Genomic DNA, 8,415 nt, shown 5'->3' on the forward strand with positions numbered 1-8,415 from the left:
CTGAAAAAGCAGCCCACATCCAGTCTGCATTCATGTCCGTCATGATTCTTCATGGTGAATGCACAACTTTTTCAGTTTTAAATGAGAAATATTTTTCTTAAAATGTGTTGCCCTGTCCCAGTATTCTTGCTTCAATACACCAAAGATAGATCGTACTATGGTACAGGCAATGTTCAATAATCTGAGCAGAGGAGAGGGGTAACCCTGATAATATAAAATATATGTAAATTAGGCTAAAAGAAATACTTTGTTTAATATATTGGCCTTTGATGAATTAAGTCAAGGCATAGAATGAGTCATAAATGTAATGAAAAATGAGTAAGTGTGTTTGGTCTTGAAATGTGGCAAACTTAAGTCACAATTCTGATAATCCACCAGTGGAAGATAAAGACCCAAGCTTCTGAAATCTGAACACCTTCATATGTTGGCCTGTTCGACTGACCCATGGCTTTACAAGCAGAAACCCCAGATCCTGCACTTCGCCCCCGCACATCTCTGGAACCCAAGCGTCTTTCTAGACTTTGTATTTTTCCTTTTTTAACACAGAAATGTATAAACAATCCCATTACATTGCTGGAACTTCAACTTAATTTTCCTCCTTTTTCCTGTAGCTCTTTAAAAGAGGGACTGGATAATTTTATCATCACTGAACACGTGTGTCGCTACTGAGGCTTGGGCAGTTACGAAGATAGAGCTTTCATGGTGTAATCCAGTATATCCCTGGGAAAAGAGGAAGGTATTTCTCCTGTTTGATGTGATATTGTACATTTTGTTTGTGCACTTGTTATAGGAGGATTGGGACCTGATTCTTATTTCTCTTAGATTTGATTTCTCTGGTACCATCTGTGATACTTTTATCATGAAACATGAGCTATCTTTCATAACAGACCTGCTTATTGGATCTGACAGTTGCATAAAAAAGGTTAGATTTCTTCCAAGGATGAGGAAGAAGGACAGGAAATTCTTAAAAAAAACCCAAGTTGGCAAAAGGGAGTTTGAAACCTTAATTTGTATGTGTCCAGAGGGCTCAGGAATTATTTTAAAGCCTATTAATGAATCTTTGATGGATGCTAAGAGTGTCTCACTGTGTTGGGTGGGCAATGTGACACTTTATGACACATCACCATTTTACAGAAATTCAAATGACATTAGAAAATATCCCTGGCTGTAGAGTCTCTCAGTGCCACCAGGCTGAGAAATCCAGCTTGTCACCGTCAGAAGAGGGACAGCAGCCTGAGAGCCAAGACCAGCCAGCCAGGGAGAGAGCCCTTTTGGATGCTATAGCCAGTGTAGCTCATGTCGCTTTACACCACACTCCTCAGTGCTATCCAGTCTACCCTCCAGGCCTTTCTGCGCCCTCCATGATGACAACTGCTTCCAGCAAGAGTGGGTTCTGATCCCATTCCCACAAAAGGCAGTCGATTGTTATAGGTGGACTGCTGGTCTGAACTGGTATGTCAAATCCCACGTTAACTTAAAAAACATTAAAATGATAACTTCATCTCGAGTTACTTTCCTATTCATCTATAGAATTTCTCAATTATGTATGACTAATTTTGCACAAAGTCATTATTTGGAGCAATTTGTCTAAGTATGAGAGGCAACACCTTCAACCTTCCTGGATGGTGGGTGGGGAAAATGTCATAATCAGTTCTGCTTTGGCATGAGTTATTAAGCGGTCACAGGAGTTCAAAGGAGAGAAATAATGAACAGGTAAGTCATTACATGCAAAAATTCTTCTTCTATATTATCAAAATACAAATTAATTACAGATAAGATCAGATGAATTTTCTTTAATGTCAGTTTTTTCCCAGAGATGGTAATGAAAGCGTACAGTATGTGGGAGGAGAGGAGTGGAGATGTATGGAAGGGATGTTTTATTAATGTTGGCTTGATTTCACTGGGAAGACGTTGCCTGTGAAAGCAGCACAGGAATCAGGAAAGGCTCTGGGACATGCAAATAAAATCATTTTTATTGCACTTAGTGTGCTAACTCATGCATGATCTCATTCAGACTCTCAAAGCAATCATAAAACTATCTCCATGCAACAATTACTCCATCAGCCAATGCAATCAGCAGGTAGGGCAGCTGGCAGCGCTTGCCACAGAATCCTCCTGAATTCATTAGCTTGCGGTCGGGATACCTTGACAAGGTTTCCATTCTTGATTTTTAAGGGGACGACCGTAACTAAAGTGAACATGTGACTCATCATAGTCGAGAAATAAAAGAGCCCACCCTGCTCCCCTCCCCCCTTTTACATGCAATACTAATATTCACATGACAACAAACATTTTCAAAATAATAGTCCTATATACTTAAGACTAATCAGAGCGGGCGCCATCCAAGTTGCAAAGGTAGCAATTTTCCTTCATTAAAGCCAAATCAGGAGAGAGAACTCCAGGATTCCTTAGGGCTAATTACAAGGTGTTAATAATAACAATATAATGGCAGCAATTTTCTTGCTTTGCCCAAACCTATAATCTGCCCTGAGTGCCTTATAGGATTGTCTCTGAGTTTATATAAAGCCAAGTGTTAGCCCAAAAATGTTTTAAGTAATTTAATTTTTACATCATGTCTCTTTTCAGTCTGTTTGCAGCGATGTGGTAATTGTTAGCGGAGCACGTTTTCGTTGGGGAAGAGGACAAGTAGCAGCACGACAGCTCACAATAACCTTCTCCCATCTTCCTGGAGCACGTTGTGCACCAGAAACGCAGAATCCCCAGGTCAGGCACCTCCGAGCTCAAGCCCAGCTTGCCCAGAGGGACCACAGCCGCATTTCTTTGGCCCCTCCTGCCCACAGCGGAAGGGAGGGAGGTAACTGATTATAGAAGAGCTGGAGACAAACAACAAACAGGCAAACGTACAAATTATTTTCACATCCACCTCCTAATTGCTTGCTAAAAACCCTCTAGGACTCCATGATCAAATTTAACATATTGCTGGAGTGGTGATGAGTCACTTGTCAACAATTTTCAGCCTCAATAGCAAATCAGCAGCGCTGGCACAGTGAGGCACGTTCAAAATACAAGGGAAGGAATTGTTGTGTCGCCTCTCCAGGGTGGATCTAGCAAGGTCTCCCCAGGAATGGATCTCGCCAACATCTGGAGGGTTTTCAAGGTCAGCTGAAAATCCTGTAACCTCACATGCACAAAGATGAGAAGGAGAGATAGCTTGATACGGGCACAAAGCAGAAATCTGAGTTGAAAATTAAACCCTTGCCAAATTTTGAAATTGTCCCACTGTTGATCTGGCTGCAGTTCTCAGCCTCGTGGTGGTCATTTACCTTGACAATGTAATAATACAGTGGAATGTAATTTGGAGAAAATTTGTTTTAGTCATAAAATGGAGACATCAGAGACACTGTTCTAAAGGGGGAAAATGGTAATAATATATTTGTCATTTTTTTCTGGAGAAAATGTGTTTACCTACAGCGTGTCAAATTTTAGCCTGCAGCAAAATGATTTATGAACAAATTCTAAGCTTCTTCACAGTTGACAATTTAATTCTCACTGAAAAAAAAAAAGGAATTATGACAACGCTGAAGAATGTTAACATGGTACACATTCTAATTGAATAAAAGACACCTTACAGAGCTACAGTGCAAGCCCTTATTCATTTCAAAGCTACTTACAGGCTGAGAAACTTAAAAAAAAAAAAAAGGTATTACAATTACTGGAGTCAAATTTCTGTGAGTTGGGAAGCTTATCCACTTCAGACCTTCAAAACTTAACTGTGAAATCTCATACAAACAGTTTTGTCTAGAAAATTTTTGGTACTTCTCAGATGACAAATAGTGTTTGGTTTTCAGCTGAAAACTGGAAGAAATGAGAAAAGCAGCAAGCTGAGTAGCCAAAGTCACCCATCATAAGGGGGTTTTGCCCCACAAAAGCCTGGGGGGGAGGCACGAGAAGAATATGTAGGAGGGATGTAAGTCAGAAATATCTTAATTTTTCCTCTTCCCAGGCTCACCTCTATTTAGGAAAGGGGGAAAAACAGTCATAAGGGATGAAGCACAGGGCTGGAGTCGAGTCAGATGAGTTCAAGTGGTGGTTCTTTGTCTATCTTAGAAGATAACCCTGAGAGAAACAAACAGCTGTTCATTTCTCTACTCTGTCTGCCTCCTCTTTTCAAAAGCCTCACCAGCATTTATTCAAAAGTACTGCATACTTTGATGTCTAGAGATGAAAAGTGGTTTTTGAGGTAAGAAATCACAGTTTAGTCCTAATCTAGAAGAATCAGTGGCTACTAATGATGAGTAATTTAATTCCGTACAAGTAATTTTTGTCTCTTTATGGGTTTGTTTTATGAGACACTTATCAGGTCAAATGGTGCTAAGTGAATAAATGAAGACTATTTCTTGTCCATAAACTGAGTAAAAAATAACCTTTTTTTTTCTCTCCCCACCTCCTCCCAGTTTACAGTCATAAAGTTAGTACAGAGCAGGAACCGTTTTTCCCTACTTGCACTCAGATGCGATCCCAGCACTAAGTATATTGAACACTTCACACCCGTTCACTAAAGTAAATTTATTCTGATTTATCTTACATACTTGTCAAAAGCTGTGCCAAGATGTATACACCAACCATTTTCTTGGATTGTTTCGACCTAATCATATTAACGTATTTGCTTTATTGGCTTTGGGAGTTTTCCAAGTGGAAATGATTGAAGTAGGGTCCAAAACCAGCTTTGTTTCATTGCCAGTTCTGATGCTAATGTGTGCCTCATTGGACTTCTACTGTCCGTGTCAATGGGCCTGAACCTCCATATCAGGAGCCTTTCAGTGGCAACACATCATCAGTTTATTTCTGCAAAGCGTTGAGCTTAATAAGTCAATTATTTAGAATGTGAATGAACAAGAAAACGTGCCATTGGGTCTGCAAAAAGTGGTGCCCATCCACTGCAGTCAGAGGAGCTTGGGGGATTCATGCAGGCTGAAAAACAAGTTATCCACATGAATATGTAGGAAATGCCACATGCAGTGAAACAACAAATTCAGCAGATCCCAGGGGAAGAAAAGATGGCATTAAAGACTGAGAAGTCCCCACCACAAATATCTACCTTATCAACACTCTGAAGAAGGGAAACGTTAACCTAGAGGGGGTGTCTGTCACGGCAAAACTCACAGCTTTGCCCATGTGCAAAAGCTAAATGGGCAGAGGACAAGCAAAAAATGCAAAGGTTACTGTGACAGAGATATTCTTTATTCTGCTGCTCAAACAATTTCCAGCCATTTGAAAATCTGGGCTATTGGGCCTCCTTGGGTTATTCTGAGCCTTCCCAGAATCGGATTTGTTGCAATCTGTGGAGTAGCAGGATCGAGCAGGCTGGGCTTACAGACACCACGCTTTGGGATGGAAAACAACATCTCAAAACCCATTGGCTTATTGATGCAAGTCATGGCTTGTAGCAAACACAGTTTTAATTACGGTGAAGCACTGAAGGTGCAATTCAAAGACAGAGTTAAGAAGGGCACAGATCTCTTGCTACAGCACTGCTGAGGGTGGGAAAAACAAACAAGACATCAGTACAGAGGCAGGAGTCCATCTGCATAGACCAGAGACACTGAGTAACACTGCTACCAAGTTTTTCTATAAATTTTTTTGCTGCCAGACCTCTGGGTGCTTTGCAGAGGGTTTCAGTTATCATTAACCCTGTTTTACAGCTCACATAACTATGGTCCCACACAGCGATGTTACTCAGCCTAGGTTGCCCCCAGACCAGCAGTGGGATCCAGAACATGTTCTGTTCTGGACTCAGACCAGCACTCAGAGCTGCTTAGACTTCTTTTCCCTGTGGGACCCTATTTTTTATATAATTTTATTCTGAGAAGAGAGGTTGACAGATACCGCCAATTGTGTGCATCAAAAAGTGCTCATATCCCGGAGAAAAAATAAAAACAAAACCAGACATGGATGCTTTTTACAGAAAAAGGTTTCAGCCAGCTCTGTATCTGGCTCTGCATCCCTGCGCTCCGGTTCCTGATATCTTACAATAGAGAATGCCTCAGAGAAAGGCTTTTTGAACTGTATAAGCCACCAGCACATACACAAAATAATAACAACAGTCTTAAAAGGGTGAATTCAGTGACCTGTCCTTTCTGTGTCATTCCCTTCACTAGTGTCTCTCCTCTTTCTGCACATCGATTTCCTATTCTTTTCTCACGGAGGTGACCAAGATTAAAGGTTTACTGTGCCTGATTATTCAGGAAAGTCCCACTTTCTAAATCTGATTCTAATTAAAAAGGGGTGGGAGGGGAGGAAGGGAAAAAACCCTCCTTACTGTACACACAGGCAGCCTAATCCATCCTGCTGACTTTCATAGGCATGAGCTTCTATCGTAGTATTAATAAACTATTTTCTGAGATTTATGTTTCTTAACCCTCTTCACCCCAGAGATTTTTTAGGATGTGAGCTGTAGATGTCACTTCAAGAAAAGATGGGCATCTGACTTTAGCCTGGACATCAGTTTATTTATGAGGGAGGGGGGCAGGAGTTCAACCCTTGTGTTCGTAACAGGGCTAAGCAAACAGCTCCGACTCAGCCCTAAGCCATTCTAAATAGACGGAGGAGCTGGTAACCCAACTCCCGACCATTGCTGGAGTTCACATTTAGGTTGTGATTTTACTCCATTCCCAAATGTCACTTTATCCCTGCTTTTCAGGAGCTTATTTTCAAGGATTTATGAAATGTGAGATGACAAACCTGGTGCAATAATGTTGTGGAGATTTTGCCCTTAAGTCACCCTAGAAAATACTCTGCACGAATGGTGTGGAGGTGGCTTCCACGAACAGTCTTATTTCCCCTAGGAAAAAGAAAATCTGAGTTGTGTGCCATTAAAATGAAAAACTCAAAGAGGGTGGGAGGGGACTGAGAAAGGCATTAATCAGAACTGGTTAAAAAAAATGAAATGCAAGGTTTCTCTTGCCTGGGAAAAGATGAAAAGATGAAAAAAGAATTGAATTCGCAGGAGGACAGAATAGCTCTACCGCTATTTGCCTATAGGTTACACAGCAGACAGCTGCCTCCACACGATTTATCTTTACTACAGAGACAAAAAAGTTCCCATTACTTCCTTTTTGTCTATATTATCACTATTACTATTTGTTGCTAATAATAGGGAGCACCTGAACTGTAGGTACAGATTCTTCCAGCCACAGAAAGAAAGGATACTAATGGCTTTTCTATGCAGATACTGTGAACTGCAGATCAGGGGTAAGTCACAGGTGTCTCTACATAACCTTATTTTTAAGTGGTACGGTTTGATGAAGCTTTTAGAAAAGAGGTATGAGAATCAAGCAGTTTCTCCCTCAAACATCCCAGCTGTCCTCCCATGGCAATTTCCCTGTACTCTGCCCATTTTAATTTCTACACCATGATTTCTGTTTCCTGTCTTACAGTTGACCCAAAGCAGAGGCCTCCAGAGAGAACAGAGGAGGTCCCCACATAAGTAACTATTAACAGAAGAGAAAAATCAAAATCAAGGAAAGAGATGGAAGGGAAAAAATGTATTACACTTTTCCAAGGTAATACCTTCTTTTCCCAACTCATTTATGGAGGCCAACAACCCAAAATAAAGAGCAGTCATGTGAGTTGCCAAATCTAATGAAATTGAGGAAATTACAAGGAAAAGTTGATCACAGCCCCATTCCCAGGAGAACTCCATCTCACAGATTCTGGGTGTTTTCCATCAAGGCAGGTATGTAACATCTGTCAGTGCTGCTCACCTGCAGGAAATCTCCTGCAATGCACTGAACACCAGTGAGGCTCTGGGTAACAAGCTGGCAGCTAATGGGAGCACGTTTTATCTAGGTTTTTTTTCTGCACCCTCTCTGAATCTATCATATGGCTTAGGAGAGCACTTTTAAAAAAGTAAGAGAGGGAACCAGATGAGTATCACTCGGAGCCACCTTGTCCTGCAGCGAACCCACATAGTCCTCATCAGAACAAACTTGGCCTGTGAGCCCAAGAAGAAATGTCCAGAAAAGCAAAAAATAAACATTGTTTGCTGCAGCAAGCAGCAAAAAAAGTAAAGTACCATCAAATATTGTGTCCTTCCAAGCAAACAGAGAAATAGAAAAAGACGAGGGAGGTGAGGCTTCTGGCCAGGTGGATATCCACTTGCAGGACACAGCAGAAATGAAAAAGTGCTGAAAGTGTTCATGCAGGTATGCGATCTTTGGGCAATAGCAGTAGACGGTGGCAGCTAGAGACACAGACAAGCTTTCAGGAAAGAAAATATCACAAATCTGGGCCAACAAATATTTTAAAAAAAATCAGTCATAATCATATATCCAAGTTTTCTTCTTGGCTCTTGCTATGCATGTGGCAAATTGTCTTTTCCTAGCTTATAAGCTGCTTTGAGTCTCAGATGCATTGCAGCAGCTGTAGCCACTGGGGGCAGCAGGATGCCCAGGC

This window comes from Charadrius vociferus, unplaced genomic scaffold (genome assembly GCF_000708025.1).
Source record: "Charadrius vociferus isolate BGI_N301 unplaced genomic scaffold, ASM70802v2 scaffold3, whole genome shotgun sequence".
NCBI classification, from domain to species: Eukaryota; Metazoa; Chordata; class Aves; order Charadriiformes; family Charadriidae; genus Charadrius; species Charadrius vociferus.